The following is a 15,583-nucleotide window of genomic DNA, read 5'->3' on the forward strand; positions in this document are numbered from 1 at the left end:
ATGGGGAAGATCAGAATCAGGCCCGATGTCGGCACCTCACCCTCAAAGACCCCTACCAGTCCCCCCGGTGACAGCCAAGTCCAGCCCAGACTTCATGCAGCCTCTTTCCTCCCTCCTCTGCACAGCTCCCTGGAGACCCTCTGAGGTGTGCAGCGCTGCCAAGCCACCCCACCCCCCTGCGCCACATGGACCATACCACTGCCTCAGCCAGCCAGGTGCTCACAGCACGCCGGGAAAGTCTCCCCTTTCCAGGCACAAGAGAGCCAGCCATGTCCCGGGGTGCGAGCAAGGACTTCCAGAGCCCTGGTGGCAAATGTGCAGAGCCCCCCGCCCCACCAGCTGCATCCCAAAGCATCAGTCAGGCGTAGAGTCCATGGGGGCACTAGCGCGGTCCCTACATCAATACAGTGCGGAGGAGCTCAAAGCCTCCCTGGGGAGTACATGCTCGCTCAGTGCATGGCTGGAGCAGGGGATAGGGGATGAGGGCCAGCAGCGTGAGGGCCCAGCCATGGGATGCACGGCCAGGCCGGGATCCTGAGGGTTTAACCCAGGAAGCCAGTGCTGTTTGAGTGGGTCCCCTGGTGCCTGAGGCATGACGGGTGCTGACATGCCCACGCATGTTAAGGAATGGGGCTCTTTAGAGTCACGTGATCAGGAGCAGAACACCGTGGAGAACAACGGGCCAGACACCACTGGAGTCAGGGTGACGCCACCAGGGCCTCCACCCCACACGAGGGCTCAAGTCGAGGAAATGGTTATTCCAGGGCCACCCATGGAGAGACTGAACCTGGGACTCATCTCCTTGCCCATTCACAGCCTGTTAGCACCTGAGCAGCTGTGGTTCTAGGGCCATGGGCTGGCACCACTGACCCCAGGTCTAGTGCTGCCCCCTAGTGCCCATCATGGCAATAACCCAGACAGAGCAGAGAGGCCCAGCAAGGTGCAAGCAGGGTGCAAACCAACTGGACAAACGTCCCAACCAGAACACCCACCAGGACACAACCTGCTCGTCTGTTTCTGCATGAAAAATCTAATAAAGTCACTGCCGTGAGCTCGGGCTGGGGAACCATCCCTCCCCGCCACTGGGGCTGTCAGCCCCTTGTAAAACATGACATACAACTGAAACTTCATCCTGGGTAGCAAACAGAGTTTATTCTGCTGTAAAACAGAAATGTGCTGCAAGAGGCAACGAATAGCGGCCCAGGGACCTGTGCACCACTGAAAACACACACACATACATCTCGGCAAACAATTGATTTTGTTCCCCACCACCGCCATCCGTCTCTGCTCCATTCCGCTGTCGTTTCTGGCTGGCAGGGAGAATATGAGTTTTAAAGGTCACCACTTAATGATGTTAAGGAGTCATCTTCTTTTTCAGGCGAAGCACTGATCAATTTATAATATTTCTGACCGTTCTCCGGTATCGGCGCTCGCTGTGGAGATTCAAGAGGATTTTTTAAATGTTTCAAATATACTTAAAGCATTTTTTGAACTCAAGTTGATAACTCATGTCCGGGACCAAAGCTGGGTGAAACTGACACATCACGCAGCCAATTTGCAGGCAGGAAGCCAGAGGAATGAGAGATAAAGTGCAGTTTGGATTGTTCTACAACATCAAGTGCTCTTATAGCCTTACACAACCGAATGCAGAGCCAGTCCAATAAAACCACCTTTCCTCTCCAGTGCCTGTGGCACAGCGGGCTCCAGTTAGAGCCAGCTCAGGCTTGGCTTTCTCCAGTGTCCCTCATTCTCCAGGGCTCCCTAAACGGTCAGCCCTAGCGCCTTAAAAGCCAGTGCTGTGGCAGCTCTCAGGCAAACAGGGCCGCTACTGTGCACTTGGCAATTCCTCAAGAGGATGAAATTCACCATAGTACCAAGGGCCAACACCAGGCCCACACACTCCCTGCCCTGGGCCCCATACATTCCCTGCGCTGGGCCCTGTACTAAACCCACATGCCCCCTCCATTGGCCACTGCACTCACCCCCACGTGCCTCCTGCACTGGGCTGTGTACTGGCCCTGCACTTCCCTGCACTGGCCTCTGCACTGCTCCATGCTCCCCCTGTGCTAGCCCCACTTACAGTTGCCATGTGCCTGGTTTTCAACCAGAAAGTCCAGTCGAAAAGGGGACTTGACAGTGTCCGATGTACTAACCGGACACCAAAAGTCCGGTTACCGCGGGCAGGTGTGGGGAGGCGACGGGTCATCAAATCGCACCAGCCCCCACTCAGCTGAGGTCACCTCCTACCTGTATCTCAGTGGGCAGGCAGCCACGCCATGTCAGCTCCAGAGCAGATCCCGCGGGGCGTGGGGGCAGGGGAGGTGAAGAGGATCTAGCTACAAGGAAGGATGAGGAAGGAGAGCAGCACGTGATGGGGGGAGGAGGGAGATGAGTGAGTGGGGTGTGGGGCCTGGAGGAAGAGGCAGGGCAGGGGTGGGGCCTTGGGGGGCGGAGGTGGGGCAGAGGGGTCTGTTTGTCAGCAATTAGAAAGTTGGTTACCCTACCTGCACTTCCCCTGCGTGGGATGAGGTACGTGGCACTGGGGTTGCAGACTGGAATGGAGGGGCACTCCTCTTTTACGGCTCATTGTGGGGCAGCCCTGAGCCATAAATTCCACACGGGGAATTTTGCTCAAACAGCTCACGACACGAGAACCCATTTTAGGGGAGAGGCCATCGGCTCCCTGGGGATGGGGGGTTCCCACCCAGCTCTCCTGGAGTGCTGCAGGGCTCAGGGGCCAGGCACAGACACCATGATGTCCCTTCAGTTTCTTTCTTTCTGGCAGATAGTTTGGGATCCCAATGTGGGGGGCGGGGGAGGGAAGCCGGAACAATTTGTACAGAGGGGGTGCTGAGATCCATTGAACCAAGCTGTAAACCCTGGATATGATGGACACCACTTCAAGCCAGGGGGGTGTGACAGCCCCTCCACCCCACCTCCCCAGCATCCGTAGTTCCAGCACTCATGGAGCCTAGTTTCCAGCTGAGCCATCCAGAGCCATGGGCCCTCAGTCTTCAGAACAGCTCCTCTGACTGTGCAGCAGCTCCACTGTGGGTCTGATGGGGGTCTGTGGAGTCAATGAGAGTTTTCCCGTTGATCTCCGTGGGCTGGGATCAGGCCACACTGCACTGCAGACCCAGAATTGGGAGCCAACAGACTTGCACCCATGACCACCAGAGCACTCGCAGCTGATATCCTGCCTCTACCGAAGTTGATGGCAAAATTATCAGTTGGGGTCAGGATCTCACTCCTGGTCCAAAATACTCAGTCCCCCCTCTCCTAGATGGGCAGCTTATAAACACTGGATCAGCCTGAGTAAAATATCCTTAAGTAAGTGGATATCCATGTGCCCCATGCCACACGGCAAGGAGCACGCCTTGGGAGCTCACCTCCAGAACCTGTTACCAAGCAGCGATGGCCTTAGGGTGGAGCAGACATCATCTCCTGGGCATTTTGCAGCCAGAGCACAATACAGGAACAACCCAACACAAGTCCCGGGAGATCAGTGCAAAGGGCTGAGGCGCTCCCGTCTCTTCCTCGGCTTTCCCCTTTCAACCCACCCCAAGTCAAAACTTTTAACCAAAGCGTTTTCCCCTCTCAGTATCTTAACAGAAAAGATAAACAATTTGAATACATAATCTTCCGAATGAACCCACTAGCTCCATTTGAAATTACACCAAAGAGTATTTAATTTGCTTTTTGATCTGCTGCCTGGAACGGCAGGCCTACCAGAGGAAGTGTGTTTATAATTTATTCAGCAGCCAGAGCATTCTGGAGTCTTTCAGAAGTCCTCACAAAGAATGCCAGGGCTGGGTTGTTGGGTTTGTTTGTTTTTTTAAAAAAACAAAGTGATCAGGGTTAACTCGGAATTTCTAAAACATCTCAGAAATGTTCAGACTTTCAAACCTCTCCAGAGAGTGCTTTCAAAATCTTTTCAATTCTTGTTCATTTTGTTCTGAAAAGTAGATCCCTCCAACACATCTCACAAACAAAAAATACACACATAGAAACCAACAGCCCTACCTGCAGTGCTCGCGTTAGGTATCAGATTCTGCAATTGTTTGATTCTTTCAAGAACGGCAAGGAGTAAATTACCTTACCAAACCCCAGACTTTTATTTGTTTCTGAACAATTCAAAGTGAAAATAATCTATCTTTTCACTAATCAAGGATGGGAGCTTAAATCAGTGAAATAGCTTGGATTGTTCACACAAGGAAACAAAAACAGGTCAATATTTGTTTCCATTTCCCCTCTAGCTGGATTTTAAATGAGCTCCCAGAGTCAGTTTTATGATGGTCTCAGCTGAGCCAAGGAGGAGAGGAGGTTTTGAAACATGTGAGGAAGCAGAGAGAAGTATGGGAGAGCATGTAGCTGGAAGTATTGGGAGGGGATCAGGACACACCTGCCCTGTCTCCTGGAACCTGCCATTCACTATCACTGGAGGGTAACCAGATCTCCTCCCACGGAGCACACCTGCAGTAAACCTGTGCCATATCCTCTGAGCTGGGCTGACTCCCACCAGGGGAGTCAAAGGAAAGAGATAGAGCATTGTGGGAATCCTGCATCTCAGAACTACTTCGGCCGTGTCTGCTCCAGTAATGTGTGCATGATCCTGTTACCCTTTTTAGGATCTGAGCAGTTCACAAAACATTTGGGGAACTGTGGGTTATTGCCATTCAAAGGGGAAATTGATGATGGAGTCAGGTATTTGGTGCAGTCCTCTTTATTTACAAAGAATATACGAAGTCCTGTTTCCCTGAACACAGCAGGAGTCCAACAAGACAGCATCTTTGCTCACAGTTCCAAGCCACTTTCCAGTCAGCACTCAGCCCAAAAGCGCTCTCCCTATCCTTTTCTCAGGACCACATTCCTAGACAGGGCTTGTTCTCTTTTCACATGTCTGGCTTGCCTGCTTCTCTTTCACAGCCACACAAACCTTCACAAAACAATAGCCAGTTAAACCTCACAACCCACATGTGCCTGGCTTGTGTCTTTGTCTTGAGGAGTGACATGTGCCTGTAACTGGCGCGGAGGCGTCTATTGTTTGGGCAGCCTGGTTCCATAACAAAGCTTACCTCTTTCTTACAACGATCTTAAATGAAGGGCAAGGGCTATGCCCAACCCATAACAATATACATTGGGGTAATAAAGACACTATAAAGGGTTAACTTCAATAGCTATTCCCAGTTGGTGCCTCCAGCCTGGGCTCATAGGATGGTGCATTGTCCCATTCCAGCATTGGTGTAAAAAAGAAATACTGCAGTGAAGCAGTCCAGGGTATTCCAAGGGGGAAAGGGACAAGCAATGGGAAATGCAGGCTGTAGGGCAGCACACATTAGCTGTGAGACCCGTTGGACAGGACGACGCACAACAGCTGTGGGGGCAGCCCTGTATGACACCTTGGGCACAAAGTGGGCAGGGCCAAACCAGGATTGCCCCTCAGTGGTTAGCAAAGATCTCAGGGGATCCTCATCTCACAGCTGTTCCGCTTCCAAACTGACTGGTCTCTTCCAATCCTTAAAATTCAAAGCTGCCTTCCTCAGAGCTCTGACACAACTCATGGCAAACATCCAGACAGCAGCAGGCAATGAGCTTCATCTCCAGCCAATATGGGCGGATTGCAGCCCCCTCCCTTTAATGCCGATGGGGAACCCATCTCAGAGTTGCTAGATAAGCACCTTGTTCATGTACAGGGGTGAGACGGGGTGGAGGGGGGGAAGGAGGAGGTGGTACTCTCTACCACCTTGGCATTTAACTGCCTCCCACCCAGCACGATGCACGTGGCCTCTGTGACATAGGCTGAAAACTTCACACCTCTATTTCTCTGCGGTTCCTACTCCACAAATCCCAGAACCACCAGCCCCCCTTTCCCCATCCGACCCCTCCTGCCCTTACCAAGCTGTTCCACACGCCCCCTTCCTCCCCACTCCAGCCACCATGGACGGCCCAACCTGCACTTGGCTCAGAATGCCGGCACCATGGGGTTCATTGCACAGGTCTCATCCTCCCCATTGCCCCAGAATCAGACAGCATGAGCCGAGGTGGCCTGGCCCCCCGGTGGATAAGAGCACTCAGTTTTCACAGACATCTACAGCTCATGAGGTTAATGCTCCAAATCAGGCTAGAGAGAGACGTCAAAGCACAGAGATCTTGGGAGGCACCAGACCGCGTTTGGATACAGAGTCATTACCACAGAATGCAATTTGTTTTGCAGGGCAGTTTATGCTGAGCTGTAGAAATCATAAAGGGGAACTTAAGGCAAAGCCTGTGCTCAGTTTTGGTGTAAAGATTGTAAGGCAGAGCAGCTCTCTCGGGGCTACTCGGAGAGTCCTGCACCAGCTGGGGGGAAAACTGCCAGGGTCAGTTGCAGCCCTGAAGATCTTCCCAGTTTGCCCATTTGCATTTTTGAACAGGACTCTTCTCTGTCTCCTGGTGACTCGCCTCTGCATTACATCATCCATGTAAGGGCAGCCCGCATCCCTATGCGCAGAAAGTGACCACCCAACAACTCCCAAACAAGACCCCTTTACAAGTATCTCTAGAACCCTTTCCCACACCACACACTGACTCAGCTCCCACAATAAAGAACGAGGGGCTTATAGCATGGGGAATTATTTTGGAAAAACCTCTTAGCATTTTGAAGGGAAGCACAGAATGGGAACCGAAGAATGGCATTGCAGAACAGTGGGAAAAGAAACATTTGATCACTGTTGGCGGGGGACTACATGGAGTGGGACCATAGGTACTTGTGTCTTCTTCTGATTTCCCTTAGCACCTGTAGCTGAATAAGGGAAGACAGCACCTGCAGAGATGCTGTCAAATCTTAGAAAAAAGAAAAAAAGCTAGCGAAGATCTGTTCCACGATGTATTCAGTTCACCCCACTAGCTTGCCATGAAGGCAGAGCTGTGGAGGGAAAGTTTCCTGGAGCAGCCTCCAAAGATTGAAGTGGAGTGCCTGGCCCAGGATGGGGACATGATGCAGACACTGCAGAAGCAAATGGCTGGGCTAAAGCACCTTTTGCTGCAAAGGTCAAGCTCTGCACCCCAATATTCCAATGCCCTGCAAAGTGTGGAAAATACACCATGCTGGGGCGACCCCCATTTCAATCAGCTGCATTACAGGTCCTTCCCACTCCACAGGACAGGAAGCAGGAGAACCCTTTCCAGTGCCTCAACATACATGACTCTGTGCTCCTCAATCCCAATGTTCATAAGTTTGCACTGGGTTCCTTGTTCAACTGGTTTTAGTTCATTGTGTATTGTCACTTGTCTGACAAACTTCATTAAGGTATAGCTCAACCCATAAATGGGAAGCCAACTAAAATTCATTTCCCTGCTTACAGAGCATTCATTCACCACAGCTACCCCAGCATCAAAGTAGGATCATCTCTGACCCTACTCCCTTGACCACCTGGGCTATGCTGCAGGGACATCCTCCCTGGTTACCCATGATTTTGAGAAAGTCTCTCCAGGTTCTATCCCCATTCTCCAGGATTTCTCCCTTGCACTCTCACAGATGTGGTGCAAAATCCAGCAGGCACTTAACACACGATGCACAATGATAGGTAACAGCCAGACTTTTCATTCAAGAATGCCACCTTCCTTTCAGCCTTCCAAATCATTCCCCGCTGACGTTCTGCAGCTACTCAGGGCAGAGGTAAACCGACCCTTGCTCCTGTCCAAGCATCCAGTGGAAGGGTTCTTCAGCCAGGGAAGCAGAGGGTCAGCTGGGTCTCTCAGAATGAGAGGAGGAATCGTAACTCCATCAGTGTCCACAGTGATCTAAGGAGGTCCCTGGCTCATTGCAGCAAACAGGCCTGAGTTCACATACCCTGGCACCGTGGACCTGATGAGATCACCCCACATTACAGTGGTGAATCCTCCACAGGGATCAATCAGGCCTTCCAAGCACCATGGAGATATACCCTTCCTGTCGGTAAAGTCTTTACCCTGGTGTGGGAGGTGAAGGATAGGCACCTGTGTCCTAGCAACAGCCCCTATACAATTGGGGAACCCCGTCCATGCAAAGCTGTCAACCTTCTATGCATTGCCTGGCAGCACACACCTCCGTGACAACAGCTCGGACACTCGATCTCCCACTCCAAACAGGCTAGCTAAGCTACTGACAGGTATCGGGGTGGCAAGCTTCCACATCCCCCCGCTTCTTCATGCTGTGGGGAGCTCACACGTTGGTGTGATGCCACTGCAGATCCGGGATGAGCTCTGTGCAGATTCCTAGCAAAGATCTTTGTCATCCCGAGATTCTGCTGCCTCTGCTGGTCATTCCAATTCTGCAGCACCAGCCCGTCCCACCAGTCACTGCTAGTGCAGCACTCTACCTAGTACAGGTGCCCCCAGGTACAAGCTCTCCAGACTGCTTAATTTCATTCTCCTGCTCCTCCTCCATTAGCTGGGCCACTGCAGCATCAACTGCCCCATGAAACAGCCGAGCTGCCAGTGTGATTGCAAATGCACCTGTGTCACCCTGCCACAATAAGAGTGCTCAGCGCTGGGCCCTCCGTGCTGCCTGACGCCAGTTTGGAAGTGGCTCTGGCAAAATGAATGGAATGGCAGGAGAGCGATTGTGGGAGTTTGTTCGTTTCATCCCAAGTCCCAAAATGTCTGTAGCTTCCGGTGGTTTCCCACAATGCAGCCCAAGACAAAACACAGAGCACAGAGCAGAGCAGTGGAACAGTGCACCATGGGATATCTGCCCAGGACGCTGGGCAGTTAATCCGAACTAATGCAAAACTGTGCGGACGAAATTTAAGTTCACTACAGTTAAATTTCTGCCTTTTAAGCAAACAAACCCCATTGATGGAATATCCACATGTCCTGAAGGGGTGTTTTAAACTGATTTCATTAAACCAGGCAACCCCAGCATGTGGGGGGGAAGGTTCTGATTTCCCAGTGGCTCATAGCAATTTGGCTTAAGTTGATTCTTCACCGACTTCACCTAAAGCAAGATAAACCACTCCCATCATAGAGAGAGAGTGTGTGTGTCTACACAAAGGTTTGCACTGTTTCACTAAACCAGTTTGTAAACGGCTTCAACTTTCTGGTATAGGTGACTGCGAGGGCCAAGGTGCAACTGTCACTGAGCCTGGGGATACAGAGCAGAGATGGGGCAGGGACTCCCAGTCCATACCCTGCTCCAGAGGGAGCTGCACAAGACCCTGAAAGAGGATGTACTACTTTAATTATCACTAGTGTTGTAGTCACACCCTGGGATGCCAGTGTTGGCTCCACCATGCTAGCTGCTGTTACAGACAAATGCAGAGACAGTCCCTGCCCCAACGAGCTTCCAATTAAAGGTCCAATTGAGCCCTTCTTTCACCAAAAGAAAAAATAGATTCCCTGAGCTCCGCTCCAGATGTCCAAGATGCAAGCATCCCTGTCCCAGACTCCAACCCCGGACCCCTGCCATCCCAGATCCAAGCATCACAATCCCTCAGTCCACTCATCGAGAGAGAAACAGCCTCGCCCCTGATTCCTGACCCCTGACATTAACCACCCACCCCTGGCCCGTTACCCAGGATCTAAACGTGCCGATGGCTGACATCAGAGTCCTCCATGCCCCAAATCTGGGAACAGAGGCCCAGGCAAAGAAGCCGGATTCTCTGCAGCAGAAGGCCATTTGCGCTGCAGCTCTCATGCCTGGGTATCTGGCTTGGGGAGCGCTGACATACGGGAATGCCATGCTCTGGAAAAGATGAGCTGGAGTTTCTTCCAACTCCCTGCGCCAAGTACACCGAGGAGGGCTGGGGAAAGAGAGCCGAGTGCACAGAGCCAAACTGGGCTGTACTACCCCGGGGCAGAGCACCAGGGAGTGGGATGAGGGAGCACGAGCGGCAGGGATGGCAAGGCAGGATGGGATCCAATAGGCCTTTGCCATCTCTGCTTTGATGACGCACACCCACTCCTCCCATCCACACCCAGGACCCAACCACACCCCACATGCTACTCCCCAGGCAGTACCACCGCTGGGCTGCACCTTCCTGCCCCCAGGAGGCCAGTAATGAGGCAGAAGCAGCCTGCTGCTCTCTGGCCTGAGCAGACACCCCAGCCGCTTAGAGCTCTGGAAAACTCCCACGCAGGCTGCAGCCCCAGACGCCTGCCAGAGCCAAGTTCAAGAATGAATTAGAAGTAAGAGGGAGAAGTTAGGAGGTGCAGGCCAAGGGAGAAGGGGTCTGAGATGTGACTCTCCCTCATCTTTCAATGAAGGAGAGAAAAACGCAGGATCTGCCAGGGGCTGCAGAGGAGAAGGCTCTCACACGGCAGCAGGTGGGATGGGAGCAGGCCTCGGGGGAGAGCAGGTGTGCATAACAGAGCTCTGGCTGGGGGCTTCGCGTGGCAGAGAAAGTGTGCATTTACCAGCCAATTGCCTGCGTCTGCTGCAGCGCTGATAGAAGAGGAAATTCAGGAAAGGAACATGACAGATTAATGGGCCAGAGCTGAAATACGAGATTAGATTTTTCAGAATATGCCTGAGTATTCCAGGTGCTCTTTAAATTTGTACAGTCTAGTTACTCTATTATGTAAAATTTAATTGCCTACAAAATCCATATAGCCTGCCTCGTGAATCCACTCTCAGCAACCAGAGAGGGACGTTGATTTGCAATCTTTATTCACGCTGGTGCTAAAGCGAAATATAAACTCTCCTTTGTGATGGAAGTTTGCTACATAAAGTCCCACTGACTGTGGTCTGGATCCCATCCCCGCAGCCGAGTGTGCAGCACGGCCCCGAGCAGAGCACGCGGGCAAGGAGCTGCGCTTCCAGAGAAAATGTCTGGCTCCAAACACAGCATGCTGCCTGCTCTGAGCCTGTTTGACCGGTCTGCCTCCCAGCCCTGCCCCATTGGCATTAACCTCACCAGTGGAGAGGAGGCCACCTGCGGCTTGGCCAGCCAGAGCCAATCCCGGTGTCCCCAGAGAACGCCTGGCTGCTCGCAGTGCACTGGGTGGAGGGAGCTGTGGCCTGACCGTGAACCCCCGGGGCCTGCCAACTGATCAGGGAGCTGGGCCCTGTGATCTCCCAGGCCCAGCAATTTGTGACGCTCCATGGAGATGACACTGCGGAAGGTGCCGAGCCTGAGCACAGGAGCCCGCGAGCCTCTTTAAGCCAGTCAGCAGGGCAGTGCACGGCATCACTGCGAGCCGGGTGCAGGTGTGTACATAGTAGCACCGCTCAGAGGCCTTGCTGTGGTGCAGGGCAGCACCGGAGGTGCCCCACAGCCTGCACGGAGCGGGGGAGAGCGGCAAGCTGCACCCAGAGTGATCGGGGGGTGAGGAGCACGCGGGGCAAGGGGCACACGGCCTCCTAGCCCTATTGACTCCCTTTTGTCACGTCCTTTCTCAGCAGTGGCGCCATCATGGCAGGATGGGCAGAGGGACTAGAAGGAAGGGCTGGGGGAGGGGCTGCAGTCCTTGGCACTAAGGCCAGGGGGTTGCTATGACCATCCAGAACAGGCCAAAGAGCTGAGCCAACAATTCCCACCATGCACCCACAGCTGCTGTGTGAGCCAGATGAGCCAGGAGAATAGGATCAGGCCCAGGCCCTGTGACTATTACCCAGCATTCCAGGTTGGCCTTGGCAAATGGTTCAAACAGACATGGGAACAGTGGGCTGGGGCACAGGATATGGAGCTTAGAGTGGGCACAGCATTGGCTCCTGTCCCGCCCAGGATCAGGGGTGGGGGATTCAGATTCATATACCAGGTCCTGTCTCAGATGCAGGATGACCCGGTCCAGAAACCAGCGGGCCTGCAGCATATCACTGGCTCTCAGTCTCATAGCACAAACTATGCCATGGCCGGTAGCACCGCCTCCCCGGCTCTGGAGCCTGGCAGAGGTCAGGGATCAAACAGAGCAAGGAGACCAAGCCCCCTCTCCCCAGGAGCCATGGGGCCTGAGGGGCAGAGCTGTCCCGGCCTGGCCTGAGGGCGAGCCGGCAGCTTGGGGAATCCTTGAGGAATTCAGTGTGTGCTGCTCCCACCCCATGAGAGACAGGGCAGGGAGCTGCTCCAGACAGAGCCGCACTACTAGGCGCCCTGACGGCTCACGAGCTAACCAGGCAATGCGGAGCCAGCACAGAAAACAACATAAGGATCTTCTGCATCTTGATCCACACCTTGACCCAAGCCAGGCTGTGATTGGGTCGAGTCCCTTCCTTGATTTCCCTCCTCACTAGCATCCTCCTGCCTTAGCCCAGGATCTCAGTACCTCCAGCAGCTTCGCAGCCCATCCTGGGTGCCAGAGGCCCTGTATCCTGGAGACTACGATTGGGGCAGCCTAACGTGCACAAGCCTGGGAATGAAGAATGGGAAGGACTGTGAGCTGGGAAAGGTCCAGGAAGCAGCCAGAAGGGAGATGCAGGAGCATCCGGCCATTTGGGGATTGATCCGAGTGGCACCTCCAATGTGACCAGCACAGTGCAGGCCCTGCCACCCCCAGCAGAGCTGTTTGAGAGCTGCTGTGCCGCTCGCACAGCGCGAGGGGATAATCAGCCCTGGAGATGCAATCATTGAACTGGGCTTCCCCTCCCTCGGAACCGCTCACCACCACCTCCAAGCTAGCAAGTAGCCCAGCGTGTGCAGGGAAGTGATAGCAGTGACTAATCCCCGACCAGACGTGCAGCCTTCCAGAAGCAAAGCAGCCAACAAAGGGACATTTAAGGTTGCTACTGAGCACTAAATATAGTTTATATTTAAGGCTTAATGGCTTTTCAGCATCACTAACTTCCATTCCAACAAAGAGACCTCTCCTGTATTATCCTCAGCTGAAGTGCTAACTACATCTTCATGTTAATAAATATTTAAAAACAGTGGAACTTTAAACTCCCCTGGCAGAAAGCCGGCTGCAGCTCGACTGGAGTTTTCATTTGCGCTGGAGAGAAACTGTACTGAAAATCTTTCCTTGGGTGCCCCATGCCCCTGCCCCTCACTTGCAGAACCTCCAAGGAAAGGACTGGGGGAGGTCAGGGGCTGCCCTGTAGTCGGGGAATGGCCCTGGCCCCCAGGCAGCAGGAAGCAAGTGGCTGCAGTGGTCCGGGGATCTTTCTTTGAAGGGCAACGTCAGGCATTTAGCCCTGCCGGCGCCAGGGCTTGACGCTGCCCCCTGTACTCAGTGGATAACACTTGCCCACACGAAGGGGCAGGTGGGTCCCAGGGTTTGACCCCTAGGGCCCATGGGAAGGACTAAGCTCTGTGAGGTGCAGCAGGAGCTGCTGAGATCCCTTGTTTCCCAGCACAGCCAGTGGGAGAGAAGTGCATTCAGGGGCTCATAAGTGGGGCCTGGGTCCAAGGCCTCAGCTCTGCCTTCTCTTGCAGAAGTGCTCACCTCACCCCACAGTGGAGCTTGGGCACTGCATCATACACAGCTGGGCAGGCATAGGCAGCCTGTCGCTACAGCAGGAAGGCAGAGCCCAGAGAAACAGGCAGTGCTGGATATGCCAACACATGCAGTGGGCAGAAGCACAGCCCACAGGGGCTGCTCTCACCCCGTGCAGCCAGAGCCGCCATGACGTCAAACGGCCTGACCCTGTGGCCCTCTCTGAGTTCACCGCCCACCCGACCAAGGCCAGGGAGGTTCTGCCTGTGCCAGAGCTGCAGGAAGTTGGTAGGGCTGCCAGGCACAGCAAGCAAAGAGCGGGCTCTGAGGAGAACAGAGCCAGGACAAGCCCTGTGGAGAACATGCTGCAGACACTCTGAACACCCCAGAGACTCTCCGCGGGGCTCCGGGCCCAGCCAATCCTGCCAACTCCTGACCCACAGAGCTCGGAGACAGAAATGGGCCCACCCTCCCTCCTCCACATTAAGGGTCTGTTCAGTGGTGCCTCAGCTGGGTGGGGCCACGATTCAGGGGTTTGTTGTGGGAATCTGAAGGAGGCACATGCCCCTGGAGCCTAAGAATCCCCACAGCCCTGCCTGGCTCACCTGGCGCCCCGGGCAAGGGGCTGCTGTGCCCTTCATTAGACTGCAGGAAAAGGTCAAGATGAGGGGCTGGAGCTGTCCCTGGTGCTGAAGCTGCCTGGAAGCAGTCAGCAGGGCAGTGCTGGATTCCTAGGGGCACAATGCGGTGACATGTCCTGGCAGCTGTACCCAGCACCCCCATCACTGAATGGTGCACATGCCCAACATGTCAGAGACTGGCACAGCCTCTGAGTCATGCTGCTCCCGGGACCCTGCAGTGCCCTCGTGCCCCTCCCAGCGCCTGCCAGATACCAGCAGGCCCTGGCCAGCTGGGCTTTGGCTTCACCTCCCAGCATCCGGTCCCTGGGCTGCAATAGCCTCCAGCTGGTGAGGAGGAAGAGGAGTTGCCCCAACAGCAGGTGCATCATGTGTGATGGCTGAGGCAGGTGGGGGCAGGGCAGTGGTCAAGCATGCGAGGCGGTGGGTATCCAGGAAGTCAGTCACTATCAGATGCAGCCCAGAACAATGATCAGAGTTTGAACAGGGGTCAGAAGCCAACAGTCCCAATGCAAGGGGTCAGGTCGGTGGGTGAGAGAGGTGAGCGCAGATGGGGCACCAAGGTCAGCAAGGCAAGTCCAAGTGACATAGTGTCAGGCAACACAGCAGGGGGGCAATGTAAGGTTTACACCAGGGTGGCTAGGCAAGGTGGGCTAGGCAGCAACCAGAGGCAATGTCCTGTTGCTCAGACAGCTTCCTCTTCCTGTCGGGGTCTTTATATAGCCCACGTGTCCCATGAGAATTCTGTCCGTCCAGCCTGTCAGAGCCTAGGCTGTGAGCGCTGAGGCTGATGGTCAGGGTGCTGGTTCAGCGTACGGCGTGGTGCAGAGACTAGGGATGCCATTCAGGGACCCAGCAGACCGGCATTCAATACCATAGTCCTGACATCGAGGTTGCTGGCAGGCCGGGGGAAGATGGAAGGAGGACATCATGCATACTTAGGGATGGAGAAGTTCAGTGATGGAAGCAGAGGAATGTGGTGAGGGGAACCAGTATAGGTGAAGGGAGATCTGGATGGGGGTCTAAACATCCTACTTCCCCTAGTGCCCAGTACACAAGTAGGTCAGCACTGTGTCTCCTCCCACTCCTTACTGATGTCCCTCCCTTGCAATGGGACAGCCTGGCCTCCTCTGATCCACCCCCTTGTCCCTCCATGCAGCCACCCAGCCTCTTTTGCTAGTGCCCAGAGAAAGATAACAGTAGCCCAGCCTCAGTCAGATGTAAAGTTCGCACTGCAAACAAACACTTTGGCATCACATGGTGGTGGGGGACTCTTGCCGACAATGAAGATAGCAGGTCAAATGGACAAGGACACCACCTTCGTGTGTGGGGGTAGGATGGGGGGTTGTGTTTCCTCAGAGGAATTTTATTGCACAAAAGAGCCCCCCCCCACACACACACACACACCTCTCTAAATCCGGCAAGCAAAGTCATGCCTGTGAGCAGCAGCCACACACTATGCAGGGACTGGTCATCTCTGCTTGGCATTGTCTGGATGTTTGCTAAGAGGGAGAAAGCACTCTACTGTCAGAAGGATTCAGCTCTGTAAACTGCATTGTCGCTTGGCTTGTATAGAAAACGTAACAAAGCTCAGCTGAAGGAAAACTTTGACTTGT

General features: G+C 54.0%; 1 protein-coding gene across 1 annotated transcript in view; it reads right to left on the minus strand.

The window, feature by feature from the left end:
* RTN4R (reticulon 4 receptor) overlaps nucleotides 1–15,583 on the minus strand; it is a 136,744-nt gene that overhangs the window by 91,474 nt on the left and 29,687 nt on the right. The gene's annotated exons all lie outside the window — the stretch shown is intronic.

Source organism: Caretta caretta, chromosome 15 (assembly GCF_965140235.1).
Source record: "Caretta caretta isolate rCarCar2 chromosome 15, rCarCar1.hap1, whole genome shotgun sequence".
NCBI classification, from domain to species: domain Eukaryota; kingdom Metazoa; phylum Chordata; order Testudines; family Cheloniidae; genus Caretta; species Caretta caretta.